This window comes from Puma concolor, chromosome A1 (assembly GCF_028749965.1).
Source record: "Puma concolor isolate L17-30 chromosome A1, mPumCon1.1.hap2, whole genome shotgun sequence".
NCBI classification, from domain to species: domain Eukaryota; kingdom Metazoa; phylum Chordata; class Mammalia; order Carnivora; family Felidae; genus Puma; species Puma concolor.
In genome coordinates, this window is record NC_141667.1 from 164,610,429 (window position 1) to 164,629,185 (window position 18,757).

General features: G+C 42.3%; 1 protein-coding gene and 1 pseudogene across 1 annotated transcript in view; one reads left to right on the forward strand and one right to left on the reverse strand.

The window, feature by feature from the left end:
- LOC147584626 (uncharacterized) overlaps window positions 1-18,757 on the reverse strand; it is a 113,771-nt gene that overhangs the window by 81,556 nt on the left and 13,458 nt on the right. The window lies entirely within an intron of this gene.
- On the forward strand, window positions 7,861-7,981 carry LOC112861892 (small nucleolar RNA SNORA18; annotated as a pseudogene).

Here is an 18,757-nt window from a genome sequence, read left to right on the forward strand (position 1 = left end):
GCCTGTGTGGCCGCATCACGTGATGGAAAGATTAGCACAAGAAGTGGCTGGCATCAAGGGCCATTAAGTCTCCTCCCAACCACGGAAGACTTGTAAGAAGACATCTGTGCTAAACCCCTTCCGTATTCTCAAGGAGCTTATCTTTCAGAACAAGAGAAGATTTGTCTTTTTGGTTTCTGCCCCACTTCTGAAGAAGCAGAAACCAGCATCTATTCAAGGCTATAGATCTTAGGAAGTAGAAGACGAACCAAAATAAGGGCACTGTGAGGCAAATGGGTACAGCCCATCAGAGGGTTGAGTTAAATAATTCCTTCATTCAAAATATGTATTGAATGCCTTCCATGTGCCAGATCTGTGTTAATTACAGGGAACAGTGCTGGAGGCTACTTAAAATTTTAATAGTAAGATATCCTCATCTGAGTAAAACTAGGTCAGGGAGACGGAAGGACTTAGGCAGAACTTAACTAAAAATTTCAGACACGAGATAGACCAGCATCTTGGCCAAGGTTAATTACTATAGTAGGAGCATTTAATATTTGACACAGATGTGGAAAGCCTTCCCTGGACATCCAGGGATGAGGCACAGAGGAACTGTCTTACACTGGGCTGCTGGAAGCAGAACCTGAGGGAGGATCCGGGTTCAAGAGGTGTACGTAGTGAGCCTGAGACAAGGGGAGTACAGGAAGCGGGACAGAGCAAGAGGAAGGTCAAGCGCCAATGTGGTTTCCTAGAGATGGGCTCTAGTATGGTCCCACCCGGAGGCTTGGAAGTGGAGCTTGCACACAGAGTTCATCTTACTTTGAGGCAGGGACAGCCATTTATACCCCCGGGCCACTCATTCAGTCACTGGCCACGGTCCACACGGATTTAGCAACATGACTACCACTTTTGACCTTAATGACGGCAGGTCCAGTGGTGGTTGGAGTAGGGAGCAGAGGCCTAGTAAGTGTATTCAAGGGAGAACAGGAAGGGAAAAACCATAGGCAGTGGCCATGGACAACTCTCTTGAGAAGTACAACTGCAAACAGAAGAGAAGTGGAGTTGTGACTGGGTAGGCATGTGGGCTCCGAGGGTCTGTTTTAAATGAGAAAAATCACATCGTATTTCTATACTGATGGGAATGTTCTGATAGGGTGGGAAAATGACGATGCGGAGAGAAAGGGATTTGAGGGGGCAAAGGGAATAGAAGCCAGGGCACAGCTGGAGGGCGTGGTCCTGGTGTGGACAGTTCATCTGCAGAAACAGGGGAAAGATGGACCATGAGGGAGTGAGCAGGTGTGGTGAGGGCGGCATGTGCATTTCCCCTCCTGGCTGCTTTTAGCACGGTCATGAGTGGATGGTGAGGTTGACAGGAGTCTGGGCAAGAGACAAAAGGTCCGAGGAGAGAACAGAGGGGAGACAGCCGCCCAGAGAGTGAGGTACACAGGGAAAATTCGGTCTCATAAATAACTTCCCTAAGGCAAATAGATTTTTATTGATTTGAGATTCCCTAGGGATACGGTCTGAAAATAATGACTTCTCATATTCTTTCTGTGTCATAGCATGAGCTTGATTTCTGTTTCGTCCTCATCCTCTGGCCAGAACTTCCAAAACGCAGACCTGTGTTGAGTTTTGTCTCCTAGATATCTCTGGTTCTACTTTGTTCTCTTCATCTCGACTCCCGGCACCTTAGGACAAGCTGGCGTTCCTTGCCTGGACACTACAGTAGCCTCTTTTTTTTTTTTTTTTTTTAAATGGTGGCAGATGTTTTCTTTTTTTTTTTTAAACATTATTTTTTTAAACATTATTTTTTTGGGGGGCGCCTGGGTGGCGCAGTCGGTTAAGCGTCTGACTTCAGCCAGGTCACGATCTCGCGGTCCGTGAGTTCGAGCCCCGCATCGGGCTCTGGGCTGATGGCTCAGAGCCTGGAGCCTGTTTCTGATTCTGTGTCTCCCTCTCTCTCTGCCCCTCCCCCGTTCATGCTCTGTCTCTCTCTGTCCCAAAAATAAAAAAAAATAAAAAAAAAAAACGTTGAAAACATTATTTTTTTTAACTTTTTTTTTTTTATTTATTTTTGAGACAGGGAGAGACAGCATGAACAGGGGAGGGTCAGAGAGAGGGAGACACAGAATCTGAAACAGGCTCCAGGCTCTGAGCTGTCAGCAAAGAGCCCGACGCGGGGCTCGAACTCACGGACCGCGAGATCATGACCTGAGCCGAAGACGGCTGCTTAACCGATTGAGCCACCCAGGCGCCCCTACAGTAGCCTCTTAATTAGTCTCCTGACCTCTCATCTGGGCTCCTTCCACTCTATTCTCTCTTCCAAAAGCCAAAAGAGTTTCTCCATACACAGATCTGATCCTCTCACCATCGCTGTAAACCCTCCAGTGGTTCCCACTGCTTTTTGGCTACAGACCCTGAACAACCTGTCCCCGCCCATGTCTCTGCTTCATCTCGCACCTGCCCCTTCACTCTGTGAGCATGGGCCACGCAAGCCTCCTCTCGGCTTTGCTGGAGTAACCACATACTCTTCGCTCCGAAATACTCTTATACCTTGCCACTTTGCTCCATCTATGCCTGTTACCATTTCCTGTAAAATATGAAAGAGAAGTAACAAGAAGAAAGAGAAATATATATACATATATACTAATATATATTAATATACATACTAACATATATTAAATATATATATGAATATATACACACACACACACACACACACACACACAGAGGAATATTTAATACATAAAAACCCCATAAATAAAAAGACATCTATACCTGTAGAAAAACTAAAGGACATCAATGACAGAGAGAAAAACAGGTTAAAAAGAGAGGAACTGGAAGAAAACAGATTGTCTTTAATAAAAGATGCAAAACCCTAAAGCTAGGGTTTCAGATGGTTTCTCAACAGGAACCATGGAGGCCAGAGGACAACAGAATGGTACCGTCACAAAACGACCGTCGCCGTAAAATTGTAGACCAGCGAAAATACCTTTTGAGAACAAGGGCAAAGTAGAAATATTTTCAAGGACCGAGAAGTTGCCACTGACGGTCCACTCCTACAGAAATGCGTAAAGGCAGAAAAAAGCGATACAGATGGAACATTTGAGAGGAAAAGAAGAGCAAAATGGTAGTAAATAAGCGAATAGAAGAACTGGTACCGTAAGACGACAGTCACGGTGCAGTGGGGAAGAGATGCAGTCTTCTGAGTCCTTGCACTTTCTAGCTGTACAATCAAGTTACCGATTAATTGTAGACCTTGACCATTTCAGCACGTAACGGAACTTGTAAAAGCCCAATCTTTGCATTGCAACTGGACCATTCGCCTCCTTTGTATTTGAGAAATCTCAGCTTAGTTGTAAAAGGCACAATTTTGAAACACTAAGAGAAATATGGAGGGTATTTATGACCCTGAGGTAAGCAACGATTTTTTTTTTCTTAAGACACGAGGGGCGTCTGGGTGGCTCAGTCGGTTGAGTGTCTGACTTCGGCTCAGGTCATGATCTCACGGTTCGTGGGTTGGAGCCCCACGTAGGGCTCTGTGCTGACAGCTCAGACCCTGGAGCCCGCTTCGGATTCTGCGTCTCCCTCTCTCTATGCCCCTCCCTCGCTCATGCTCTGTCTCTCTCTCTCCCTCTCAAATATAAACAAATGTAAAAAAAAAAAAACATTTTTAAACAAGACACAAAAAGCATTTATCATAAAATATAAGATTGATAAATTGGACTATATTTAAATCAATGACAACTTGCTCATAAAAAGATGCCACAAAGAATGTAAAAATATAAGACATAAAGTGGCTCAGGGTATATACAATATATATAATATTATGGATACTATTGGATAAAAAGAACTCGCATTGGGGCGCCTGGGTGGCGCAGTCGGTTAAGCGTCCGACTTCAGCCAGGTCACGATCTCGCGGTCCGTGAGTTCGAGCCCCGCATCGGGCTCTGGGCTGATGGCTCAGAGCCTGGAGCCTGTTTCACATTCTGTGTCTCCCTCTCTCTCTGCCCCTCCCCCGTTCATGCTTGTCTCTCTCTGTCCCAAAAATAAATAAACGTTGAAAAAAAAAAAATTTAAAAAAAAAAAAAAAAAAAAGAACTCGCATTATTCAATAAGAAAAGACAAACAACCTAGAAGATGCAAACAAGGAATTTTACAAAAGAACAAACTTAGATGGTCAATAAACATTTGAAAAGATGATTAACCTTGGGGCACCTGCGGTTAAGTATCTGACTCTGGATTTGGGTTGAAGTCATGATCTCAGGGGTGTGAGATCAAGTGCCCACACCTCGGGCTCGGGCTTGTTGCTGCGTGTGGAGCCTGCTTGGGGTTCCCTCCCTTTCTGTCTCTGCCCCTCCTCTGAGCACACTCATTCTCTCTCTCTCTCTCTCTCTCTCTCTCTCTCTCTTTCTCTCTCTCAATAAATAAACATTTTTTAGAAAGACAATTAACCTTATTAGCAATATGGGAAATACACATTAGAACCATAGTGAATGAGCATTTCATATCGAACAGCTGGAAAATTAAGAAGCCTGCTGATGCTAAGGTTGCCAAGAGTACGGAGCAGTGGAAATACTCACAGAATGCTTTGGGCAATGTACTTTGTATAACGACCTTCAAGAAAAATTGGCCATATCCAGTTAGCCTGAGAATGTACAAACTTACTACCCACCACTTAAATCCCTAGATAATCTCTTGTAGTAAGTTGCCTACAACACTATTCACAGAAGCATGTTTCGTGTTAACAAAAGATAGAAAGACTGGAAACAACATCAATGTCCTTCAAGTGTACAAAAGATACATAGTCTGGATATATCCATGTAATGTCATACTCTACTTTGAACATAATTCAGATACCCACATCAATACAATAGAAATTCAATAAGGTTGAGCAAAAACAAAACCAAACCAAAAGAAAAGGCCCCAAAACAAAAAACAAACCAGTTTAGGATGCATACAATGATATGTCCCATATAACAGACAAACTAGAAAATATATAATGTAGTTTAGGGAGACATACAAAGCTGGGAAAACCATAAAGAAAGAGATGATTAGCCCAAGGCTTAAAAAAGTGGTTATTTCCATGGGGGCAAGGATGTGCGACTCAGGAATTTCTAAGGGGGTTTCTAAGGTGCAGGTGATGTTGTAGTCTAGACATCAATCTCTAAACACATATTTATATAACTAGCACATACATTTATATATAAACAAATACAGTTGTGTTTTATGTACTCTTACATGCCTGTTATATTTTACATTATAGCTCACATTTTATTTCTTTATTTTTTTACATTATACCTCACATTTTAAAAAGCGATGGAGAAGACTACAGTAACACATGTGGACATGTTTCAGGAAGCTTTGCCTGGAAACAGCAGAGAAATGGTATTGTAGCTACAAGAGTATTTTTTTATATAACGTTTTAAAATTTTTATTTAAATCCAAGTTAGTTAACATATAGCATAATAATGATTTCAGGAGTAGAACCCAGGGATTCACCACTTCCATATAACCCCCAGTGCTCATCCCAACAAGTGCCCTCCTTAATGCCCATCACCCATCTGATCCACCCACCCATCTGCCGTCCAGCAGCCCTCAGTTTGTTCTCTGTATTTAAGAGTATCTTATGGTTTGCCTCCTTCTCTGTTTCTACCATATTTTTCCTTCCCTTCCCCTATGGTCATCCGTTTTGTTTCTTCAGTTCCACAAATGAGTGAAATCATATGATATTCCTCTTTCTCTGGCTGACTTATTTCACTTAGCATAATACCCTCCACTTCATCCACGTTGTTGCAAATGGCAAGATTTCATTCTTTTTCATCATCGAGTAGTATCCACATCTTCTTTATCCATTCGTCAGTCAATGGACATTTGGGCTCTTTCCATAATTTGGCTATTGTTGATAGGGCTGCTATAAACATTGGGGTGCCCGTGCCCCTTAGAATCAGCATTTTTATATCTTTTGGATGAACACCCAGCAGTGCAAATCCTGGGTCGTAGGGTAGCTCTATTTTTAATTTTTTTGATGACAAATCTCTTCCACCTGCTTACTAGCCTAAAAGGTCCTTTTAAAGGTGGGAAACAAAACAGCCTGTTTGGGTGCCCTTGGGAATGAGGCCATGAAGTAGAAGAAATAGATGATGCAAAGCAGGGGGAGAGACTAACTTCAGAAGCAGCCCCCTGCAGCAGGCAGGAGCAGGCAGATAGTGCAGATGGAAAGGAAGCAGCTTGCCCTTGAGGAAGAGCAGTGATGTCTCACTCCTACAACAGGCTATAGGGCCAGACGGGTGTGGGACTTGGGAGAAGGAGAGATGAGGGTTTGCCCATCTAGTTGCTTGGAAGTCAAGGTTGACAGCGAAAAGAGAGGGACGTGGAGAGGAAGAGATCTAAGAATTTCGAGGGGCACCTGGGTGGCGCAGTTGGTTGAGCTCTTGATTTCGGCACAGGTCAGGATCTCGCAGTCTGCAGGATGGAGCCCCACATCAGGCTCTGCACTGGCAGTGCTTGGGGTTCTCCCTCTCCTTCTCTCTCTGCCCCTTCTCTGCTTGTGCTCTGTCTCTCTCTCTCTCTCTCAAAATAAACACACACGCACAAAATTTTTAATGAATTTCAAGAAGAGTTGAAAAAGTGGGAACCATTTCAGAGAGTGTAGTGGAACCATGAGTACAGAGTCGCCCAGGTGGGGCTTGTGGTCATGAATTTTCACTGAAACCCTCCCATCCAGTATATAATTTTCCCAGATGACACATAATGTCAGACAGGTGAAGGGGCAGAATTGCTGGAGAGCTGGTCAACCAGGGTCAGAGGGCATATCAAACAGCCCCCGGAAATCTCCATTCGCGTGTCCTCTGAGCACCTCAAGCTCAGGCTGGCCCGGAAGGAGGCTCCTCATTTTTAATGTTTCCCAAAGTCTGCTCATGCATTTTTCTACTCTTGCTTCTTGAGATCCCATTTGCCAGAGCCCCAGGCTTCCCACTGCCCTGCAGGTCATTCTGTGACACTTTCTACACCTAGCATTCTGTCACTCACCAAGGTTTGAGGGTTTCATTTACTTAACATCTGATAGGAAGTTACTGAACATTTACAAAAAACCCAAAACAAAACAAAACAAAAAGTGTTCACTCTCACTAGTCACCAAATATATACAAATCAGTGGAAAAGGAAAAACACGGTTTTTGGCAACCAGTGTGAAAACATGAAAAAGATAATGTCCAATGTGGTCAGGAGTCAAATGAAACAAACACATTCATGTGCAGCTGGTGTGAAGACAAAAGCTTTGCGGGGTGACCTGGCAAGGGCGTGGGAAGTCTTTAAAAATGCTTTACCCCTCAACTTGGTAACTCCTAGAAATTGTCACCAAGAAAATGCACAGGGAAATATACAAATTATTTAACGACATTAGCATCACTACGTTTTGTTAAATAGGAAAAAAATTATAAATAGCATACATGTCTACACAGCTTAAATAAGGAATCTGTTATACAAATTATGGTCCATTTGTAATTTCTCTGCAGACATTAAGAATTATCATAGAGGGGCACCTGGGTGGCTCAGTCGATTCAGAGTCCAAATTTGGCTCAGGTCATGATCTCACGGTTTGTGAGTTCGAGCCCCGCATCCGGCTCTGTGCTGACAGCTTGGAGCCTGGAGCCTGCTTCGGATTCTGTGTCTCCCTCTCTCTCTGCCCCTCCCCTGCTCACAGCCCGTCTCTCTCTCTCTCAAAAATGAATAAAAATGTTTAAAAAATTAAAAAAAAAAAGAATTATCATATAGGTATGTATTTCCTGACGTAACAATATCCACATATATTTTAGAATAAAGGAAGGAAAGTTGCAAAACAATTTTGTTCCATTTTAGTTAAAAATATATTTATGTATTGTTGAGGTCTATCCCAATGGAGCTTTTCCTCGTAGAGGAAACACCTCGTAGAGTATTTGTATGGTTTCCTTTACTCACAGGACTGTGTGTTGGATCCAAGCGAAAGAACTGCAGGACACAGATCTGCTAAAAAACTATGTGAAACACCTAACAGTCACATTGTGTAAATCTCAGGTACTGACATACCCCAACAATCTGTACAGTTCTAGGGCATGATCGCTCAGGGGTGAGTATGATCTGAACTCATTCATGTTAAGAGGGTGTCTGAAGTTGAGCACCAGGCACATCCATCTACTCTGACCCTATACGTGGTCCTAAAGTAAGACAGTATAGTCCCGAAGGCTACAGGTGGGGAATTTCTGAAGTATGCCCGTATTCAAGTGGAGTTCAAAAGAATTGTGGACTGATAGTGACAACTGTGGGCTGAACAAAAATTCTTTTGTAAAGGGCTATTTCGAAGATTTTGATTCTGACTTGGGAGGAACTAAGGTGATTGGCAGCGGAAGGAATCAGATGTAAAATTCATTGACTTTAAATGTATTGACTTTTGGGGCGCCTGGGTGGCGCAGTCGGTTAAGCGTCCGACTTCAGCCAGGTCACGATCTCGCGGTCCGTGAGTTCGAGCCCCGCGTCAGGCTCTGGGCTGATGGCTCAGAGCCTGGAGCCTGTTTCCGGTTCTGTGTCTCCCTCTCTCTCTGCCCCTCCCCCGTTCATGCTCTGTCTCTCTCTATCCCAAAAATAAATAAACGTTGAAAAAAAAAAATTAAAAAAAAAAAATAAATGTATTGACTTTAAATCAAAAACACATATATTTATGTATTATCTAAAAAGATACTTCAGTTACTCTGCGCAACTTTTAGGTAAATCTAAAATTATGTTAAAATAAAACCACTGCAGGGGCACCTGGGTGGCTCAGTCGGTTGAGCGTCTGACTTCGGCTCAGGTCATGATCTCACAGTTTGTGGGTTCGAGCCCCACATCAGGCTCTGTGCTGACCGCTTGCTCAGAGCCTGGAGCCTGCTTCAGATTCTATGTGTCCTCTCTCTGCCCCTCCCCCGTTCACACTTTGTCTCACTGTCTCTCAAAAATAAAAAATAAATGTAAAATTAAATAAATAAATAAATAAATAAATAAATAAATAAATAAATAAAAATACAACCACTGCAGAAAAAGAACTGATCTGTTGAGGACTTTACTAAAAAAGCATACGAACTCCAGCAAGTGAAATCTTGATCAACACATGCATATGCAGGGCTACACTCTGAGTCCACGAAAGCAAACTGCAATCTATGATCTGGGTCAGCCTCTGCCTGCTAAAAACTATGGCCGCCCCCCTGTTCTACAGTCATGCTGTTATAGAATGAGGTAAAGTACATATGCCTCACCTTTTAACATGGAAGTGAGAGAAAATAAAACAAAACTTTTATGGTAGGACACAAGTGCTAGTTGAACAGAAAACAACTGAGAGTAAAACAACAATCCGAGACCACCCACTCTAAATGCCAGGGCAGTTCGGGCCACAGGGGCAGAGGACAAAGGACTGATAAGGTCAAGGTGGATGGGCATCGCAGAGACGGCAGGCGTGAGCCTGACTTCCACGGCAGGGAAGTTAGAGGAAGAAAGAGCGGAAACGTGGATCTTGTGTTTATTTGTTTATTTTTTTTAATATGAAATTTATTGTCAAATTGGTTTCCATACAACACCCAGTGCTCCTCCCAAAAGGTACCCTCCTCAAAATTTAGAAGAGACGAAAGAATGCTCTTGGAGAAGAGCTGTGAGGGGTTAAGGGGGGCAACGTTTAGATGCTACATCCCCCGCCCCCAACACGCACACAACACATACTACACACGCCATAAGCAACACACACACCATACATATCACACACTCACCCCACACAGTACACACACCACATACACACCACACACAACATGCACAACACACACACAACACACACTACACACAACACACACACCATACATACACACACTCACCCCACACAACATACACAACACATATACACTACACACAACATACACACCACACACTACACACAATCTACACAACACACACAACACATACAACATATATATACCACACACCACACACACAGTATATACGACACTCACCCCACGCACAATATACACATACCACATACACAACGCACAAGCCATCCACACCACACGCCCCACACGCAATACACACACCACACACACACCACACACAACATGCACAACACACTCACCACACACACCACGCACAACACACACACAACATACCCCCCCCACAATACACAACAAACACCAAACATAACACACACACAAGTACACGCAATAGACACAACACACACAACACACAACATGCACAACACATACACTCACATAAACCACACACCACACCACACATGCAACACACACACACACAACATCAATCATATGCATAAAGTAATTCCTTGATCCAAAGTAAGTTATCTTGTGGACAAAATTACATTGGTTTGTAATATAACCTAATTTATTCGTGTTTCTGTCATAAGCTATGTGTCTGCATCTGTCATGTTTCCACGTCCCCACCTCCTGCTGGGCTGTGTCTCCTGGAGAGTCTGCGGCAAGAGAAGAAACCAGAAGGGTGACTGTTCCTAGGGTCAACTATTCCTCCTCTCTCAGCCCGGACCGGTCTCGGCCACACCTGCTGCTTACACTGGCTGGCTGCTTCTTGACGTCCCCTGATAGAAATTCTAAGATTCCAGATTCTGCCCCTTCTCCTAATTCAACTAGTTACCATTTCGCTTCCATTTTCCCACTTGTAAAAATGCTCCCAATTGATCCTTCACCTGACACAGTCCCTCCTCCTATCCTTTTTGTTTCCGTGTTTATTGTTTATGTCTTTGCGTTAAAGTGACTTTTCTGCCGTTCTGTTGGACTTTGGGAAAGCGGGGATTGTTAATTACCCATGCCAACTCCTGCGCACACAAACACAAGTCTCTAAAATAAGTTCTAATTGTGGAAATGACAAAGGGGTCCAGGTAACAGTAATAAGAACCTTATTCCCTCTCATCTGAGATAAAGTTTTGTTTTTATTCCAATGTCTAAGTTTTTCACAATAGATGCACACAAAAACATGGACGGGCACATCTCCCCCCCCACCCCCACCCCAATGCCCTGCAGAGCTTCTGAGACCAACCAAAGCGAACCACATCTCAAATAAAATGATCTCAGATTCTTGGCAGTAGGAGTGCCCAGCATGATATATAGCCTGTTTAGGCAAAAATAATAATAACTTTCCACACAGATATAAATTGACTCTAAGCATGCATGACTTTGCATTTTAATCCCGCCACTACCGGGTGGAACCAACTTTTATTAAATAAACTTAAGCAATGGAAAGGAGAGTCAAGTTATTTAAAACTGAGCTGAGTCCCTACTCATCCGAACAAATAAGAAAACCATAGACTTAAATTTCTGATAGCATCCGGTTTTGCACCAGCCTTCATACATCATGCAGGTGTTATCTTTAAAGCAGTATTTCCTGCAGGTGAATCTTTAAAGCAATATTTTCTGCCATATGTCAGGCTCTCAAAGGGTGAGGCGAATGACTGTCAGCGTTCCAAAGCTGCTGGGGCCACCACTCTTACTGAGACACCTCATGCATTCCTTCCCCCCATCCCCCACTCCCTCTGCGAACGCACACCCCACTCAGCGACACAGAAAGTGGAGGTGAGCCCACAGCATTGGTTTGGGGGTGGGGAGGGCAGAAACTTCAATTTTTTTTTTTTAAAGATGATGGACTTGAACAAGGACTCTGGGCTCCTCCAACTCTAGCCCCAGAATGGAACTCTGCGAGGCAATACATTATCGTTGGGTGAATAAATAGACAAGTAAAGGGAAAAGAGCTCAGTCACAAGCCTGTGTATATACTCTGAAATAGTACGTAGCATTGAAAAAAATGGGTTAAATCTAGATGCGCTGACAGGCAAAGACTCTAAGACATATGGTTAAGTTAAAAAGTTAAACAAAATAATATATTTAATACATACGAGAAAAAGTCTAGAGGACTATGCATCAAGTATAATAGATGTTACCTCTGGGAGACAGAATGACCAAGGGGACCGTGTTTCATCAATACTTCCTGAATATTTCCAACAAGAGCTCATTCATGTATAACTTGTGTAGATAAAAAATAAAGCAAATGTTGGGGCGCCTGGATAGTTCAGTCGGTTAAGCGTCTGACTCTCCATTTCAGTTCAGTCATGATCCTGGGGTTCATTTGAGCCCCGTGTTAAGCTCTGTGCTGACAGTGTGGAGCCTGCTTGGGATTGTCTCTCCCTCTCTGCCCTTCTCTCTCTCTCTCTCTCCCACTCAAAATAAATAAACCTTAAAATAAATTAAAGCAAATGTTTCCAATTGCCAACTGATGTTTTTATGTTTTATGTACTTGTGGTAAGTTTTCATATTTTTATTCATCTTTTCAATTTCCTGCTTGCTTTTCATATTTTTTTACTTTACCTTTCTAATATTAATTTTTAGTAATTCCCATTTGTTCTTGATAACATATTTTTACTGTAACAAGTAACATGTCTAATTTTTACATTTTGATCTCATGTAATAAACACATCCTTATTAACAAAAGTTGAACTTACTATTTTCAATCTGCATACTTTTTAATTAACTGTTAGAGTTTTCCATGTAAGTATTTTACCTCTATATCAGTATTCATAATGACTTGATTCTATTCTTTTGCGTGGGTATATTAAAATCCTACAACCCCCTATTTTTAGATATGTATGTTATATTCCAATTTTAAAAATAACAATTTTAAGATGTATAAATTTGGGTTTGATTAGTTCACGTTTTTATTTATTTATTTATTTTTTTTTTTTTTAATTTTTTTTTTTCAACGTTTATTTATTTTTGGGACAGAGAGAGACAGAGCATGAATGAGGGAGGGGCAGAGAGAGAGGGAGACACAGAATCGGAAACAGGCTCCAGGCTCTGAGCCATCAGCCCAGAGCCTGATGCGGGGCTCGAACTCACGGACCGAGAGATCGTGACCTGGCTGAAGTCGGACGCTCAACCGACTGCGCCACCCAGGCGCCCCTAGTTCACGTTTTTAAAAGAGCTGTAGTAGTGCCAGTTACTATCCAGAAAAATTGCGCTAATTTAAATTTGTAGTATACAGGAATTCATTTCCCCCTGCCAATACAAGGAATCATTTTAGTATTTAAAAAAAAAATCTTTGCTATACAATAAGAGAGAAATAGAATCACGTTGTTTTAAGTATCATTCTTTAACTATAAGTAAAAAATGTTAATGTTCGTCTTTAATTCTGTAGTGCAGTACCTGTTCATGGGTATTCATTTTACCTACTGGGTATTCATCTTTCTTATTGATTTATAAGCTCTCTTTATATACTAAGGTTATTAGGTCTTTGCAACATATATTGAAATATTTTTTACCAGCCCATTATACACATTGTCTCTAAACTTTTTTTTGTCATAAGTGTGAAAAGAGACATGATTCATTTTCAGAAATACTAAATAAAAGCTGTGCTGTCCAGTTAACAGTAGGTTTACAACCTACTGGAAATATGTACAAAGCCCCTTCCCCCCCCCCACACACACACACACAATGGAGTCCCAAACCTTTAGACACTTCACTTCCTTGTTCTTCTTCCCCTCTCCATTTGGTGGGCTTATTTTCTCAGGCTTTGCAATGAGCATGTGCCATAGAATAAAGGGAGGGGGGAATGAAAGTCTCTGCATCACCTCGAGGAATGTACGCTCCTTCAGTCAGACTACTTTTTGCCTTCCATGGACATAGGCGACATCTGGGCCAGGCTGTAACCTCTGTAGCACTCAGCCAATGAGGAACCAGGGGAGGGACTTGCACACTAGGAGATAAATTATCTGCTGTTACTGCCCCCAGGGTGCCTGTTCGTCAGACACCTGCTCTTCCAAGAACATTAATGAAGGCACTCCACTGTGTTTGGAGTCTCCTTGTCCCTCCCGTGATTGGGTCAGTGGGCTTATTTCTCACACTAAGAAGCTTTAAGCTCGTGGAGTGCCTGGGTGGCTCGGTTGGTTAAGCTTCCGACTTCAGCTCAGGTCATGATCTCTTGGTTCGTGGGTTGGAGCCCCATGTTGGGCTCTGTGCCCATAGCTCAGAGCCTGGAGTCTGCTTCGGATTTGGTGTCTCCCTCTCTCTGCCCCTCCCCCCCCCCCAAAAAATAGGTGAACACTAAAATAAATTTAAAAAAAAAGATGAAGCTTTAAGTTCTTACTTATTAAAATTAACATGTTCCTGTATTGGTTTTTCCTTAGGGTCATGACTAAACAATCACCTAAAATACACATGTAATAAAATATAAATTCTTAAAGCATGGGCATAGTTTTGATTTTTACCTTTAAATATTTAAAATATAAATTAAAAAAGAGGGAAATGTATACCAGGATGCATAAAACATAAAAACATGAATTTTAAACATAAATTAAAAACTTTAATTCTCCTAGAATCATACATAATTTATATGCACACAGGTAAGACATGAGATTTATTTATTCCCCATATGGTTAGTTAATTATCCTGGTATTAATAAATAGCAGTGCTCTATCTACTGTTTTATACTGCTACTTTCATTATATACTAATTTTTTACATAAACAAGTTCACATCTGAGTGTTCATTCACTCATTCTTTCCCGTATTCATTCAACTAATCTTTATTGAGCAAATACTATATTCTAGGCTCTGTTTTAGGCACAAGTGATACATCACTGCATGAAATGGATGAGATCCCTGCCTTTCTGGCTTCTGTTCAAGTAATAGGCACAGGCCATGAACAAATTGTGATAAGTAGGAAGAAGAGGAACAATGCCAAATAATGCAGTAGAGCAACCGCGTGGAGAAGAAGACAGGACAGCTTTCTCAGCAAAAGTGGTCAGAGCAGGCCTGTGTGAAGAATGACAATTGAGCAGACACCTGAAAGATGCAAAAGGAACATGAATAATGCAAGGGGTGCCCACATGTAGTACAGAAAAGAACCTGTGAAAGTCTGGGGGTAGAACATAGCAAACGCAAAGGCACTGGGGCAGGAATAGGCTTGGTATTTGGGTGGGGGGAGCAAAAAGGCCAAAGCAGCTGGACAGAAATAAGTGAGCAGAAGTTCAGAGATTTAGATGGGGGTCTGTGCAGGCCACGGAATGAAGATTTGTAGCTAGGGAGGGTGGTCGGATTTCCACTGCTTGTGGAGCAGTGTGTGGAGGACTGAAACAGGCCAGTGAGGAGTCATCCAAGAGAGAGGGAGGCGGCCGTTCCCATGAGGATCGGAAGGGATCAGACTCAAGGCGTGTAGCCACGTTCAAGCTTACAGGACTTGGTGATTCACCGGTCGCAAGAGAAGAGAGATGGTAACTGAGGTGGTAAAAACTGGTGATGCGCAAAGTTCCAGGTAGGAACAGCCAGAGCCTTGTTTTAAATATGTTTGTTTTAAATAAGAAATTCTTTCTACCTGTCAAGTGGTGGCATTAAGTGGGCGTAGGACCTCCCTCAGGAGGAAAGTTCCAGCTGGAAATACAAGTTTGGGAGGGTCATTAGCATTCATGCAGTCTGCAGGGCCTCCAGGGGAGAAAGCTTAAATGAGAAGTTAGCTCAGAGGGTGGGGAAGGGAAGGGAAAGGCAGAGGACAGGCCAGTGCCCTGAGGCTCAGAAGGGAGAGTGTTTTAGGAAGGAGGGGAGGTCAGCTCTTTCAAAGCTGCTGCAGAAGGGTTCGAGTCAGTGGCAGCACGGAGGAGGTGTTGCTGTGGAGGAGTTCTCAGTTGAAGAGAATAGGGGTGAAGACACCAAAAATAGTGAAAACAGGCATCTGCAGAAGTGCCTGGAGAAGTACATCCCTAGAGTCAGGAGCTTTGTTTGTCTTTAATGGGGGCTAATTCATCATGTTTGTACACTGATGAACTAACCCGGGAGAAAGAAGAAATTAACCAAGTGGATGACAGGGGATGAGGCAGGAATGAGACAATGGGATCTGGGCCCATCTGGGGCTGAGCTCTGTGCAGGGCAAGGACACGTCTTCCTTTTCTATTCTACCCCATTCACCTGTGGCTCTCACGTTGGCCTAAACCCACTTAGTTCTAGAATTCGATGGAACATCTGAATGTCTGATAGAGCAGGGGACATCTTGCTAATGTTATTTTTAGTCCTTATTTTATTAAAAAAATTTTTTTTGTTGTTTATTTATTTTGAGTGAGAGAGAGAAAGCATGAGTTTCCCAGCACGTTGCCCAGGGGAGGGGCAGTGAGAGAGGAAGAGAATCCCAAGCAGACTCCACACAGTCAGCGCAGAGCCCAAACTCATGAGCCGTGAGATCATGACCTGAGCTGAACCAAGAGTCAGACACTTAACTGACTGAGCCACCCAGGTGCCCCTTTAGTCCTTATTTTAAAAACTAACACATACAGGGATGCCTGGGTGGCTCAGTCGGTTGAGCATCCAACTTCAGCTCATGCATGTCATGTTCTCACAGTTCGTGAGGTCGAACCCCGTGTGGGGCTCTGTGCTGACAGCTTGGAGCCTGGAGCCTGCTTACAATTCTCTGTCTCCCTCTCTCTCTGCCCTTCCCCTGATTGCACTCTGTTACTGTCACTCTCAAAAATAAAAACATTTTGAAAATTTTTAAAAAACACTTTAAAAACAAACACATGTATTTCCAGCTGACCTCAGTTTTATTTTTATTTGTATCAAGTTCATTTCATCTGAAGTGATCATACATTCATATGGTTCAAACTACAAACGTTACAAGAGGCATACCAATGACAAAAAGTCTCCCTTTTGCCAAAGGCCCACAATGTCACCATCTCTCGAATGTTATTTCAGAAATATGTTATATACATACACAAACACATTTACATTTCTTCTTTCTTTTTTCCCTTTTTTATACAATCAGTGACATAGAGTTCCGCCTGTTGGCTTTTTTTTTTTTTTCACTGAAAATATATCAGAGATTATTTAATACCAGTAACTAAGGAACATTCTCATTCTTAAACAAAGGGAAAAGCCTCTATGAAGAAAGACCCCATAAGAGAAACACAAGACTGTAAGTAATGGCAAGACTAAACAAAAACACAAATAAATGAATCATACAGAAATGAAGATCACTTGAAAGGCAAACAAGGGACCAGAGATAATAAAAACGTAGAGAAACAGAGAGAGGAAGGAGAAAAGTGAACAAAGAATGGAAATTAAAAGTTTAGAAGGATCAGAGAGAAGATAAGATATGAAAAACTACAACAGAAAACATCTGAGCGGCTAGACTCTCCCTATTCATAATGACAATAATAACAGCAACCGTAAAATGAGACATATATTTCAATACATAATAAAAAAATTTTTCCAACGTAAAAGAATGCACAATTCCAAATGAGAAAAGCATCCACTACGTCTGAGAAACTGATGAGAATCTTCAAGGAACATACACATCCTAGCGAGGTGACCCGGCCTTAAGGATGAAGTCAGATTCCTTGGGCGGCGGGTTGGTAAAACGATCAGTGTGGCTTTTGATTTCTTTCCAGCAATGGTCAACCCCAGAAAACAATGTGGAAGTAACTCTGAGATTAAAAATAGAGGAACAACAAAAACAGCCCAGGACACAAGGGTTTTATCTCCAACCAAGCTGTCTTTCAAAGACATAAGCGACAGGCATTTTTGAAGTACACAGACTCAGAGACCATGAGTCCCACCAGACGTTCTGAGGAACTCTCAGAGGATGAACTTCAGTCCACCCAAAGCATCGCCGCAAGGCTGGCTCTGTAGGCGGCCGCGGTGATAAAGGGTGAGGACAGGAATGTGCATGCCTTGCACACGGATGGGGAGGTCACAGGACCACAGGCCAGGAGGGATCAGAAGTGGAAGGAGAGGGAATCCCTGGACGATCACTGGGAGTCTGCATAAGCAGACCATACTGCTCAAATGTAAATACTGAAAAATACATAATGATTGCCACAATCAGATTATAGAAAAAAAAGAGGGAGGGGGAAGATTCTAATGTCATCTATGCCGCCTAGAAAATGAAGGAGTAGGGGCGCCTGGGTGGCGCAGTCAGTTAAGCATCCGACGTCAGCCAGGTCACGATCTCGCGGTCCGTGAGTTCCAGCCCCGCGTCAGGCTCTGGGCTGATGGCTCGGAGCCTGGAGCCTGTTTCCGATTCTGTGTCTCCCTCTCTCTCTGCCCCTCCCCCGTTCATGCTCTGTCTCTCTCTGTCCCAAAAATAAATAAAAAAACGTTGAAAAAAAATTAAAAAAAAAAATGAAGGAGTATAAGTATAGGTAACGTAATATTTATAAAAGTAGCCAATAAAATGGGACTATATACCTTAAATACAAAGACTATATACAAAAAGCAAAGAAAACAAATCACATAGTGAAAGACTTTTAAAAAATACACTAGACACTGGAGTACAACATAAAGCAAAGGGACAGAGATAATACCAAATGTATCTGTTAATCATTAAATGAAAATAGGATTAAATCACTTATTAAAAGAGAAAGATCCTCATATTTTATCACAAAGCAAAATCCAACTCTATGCTGTGCACAAAAGGCACACCCCATAAAAGTGGTTCAGTTCAGGTAAAGAGATAAGCAAAGTACAACGAAGCAAATCCAGAAAAAACAACAACAAAAAAAAAAACCACAAAAAAAACCCTGAGCTCTTGATATGTGACACAGAGGAGAATCCTGCCCCCAAACCATTAGAAATAACATGAAGGACATTAAATACCCAGCAGCAATATTCACAGGGAGAGATTTTAATTCACCTGTAAGCAGATAACAGATTCAGGAGACAACAATAGCCATCAATAAACAAAAGACACAGTAGTGTCAATAAACTGGGAGGAAGTATTTTCAGTCAG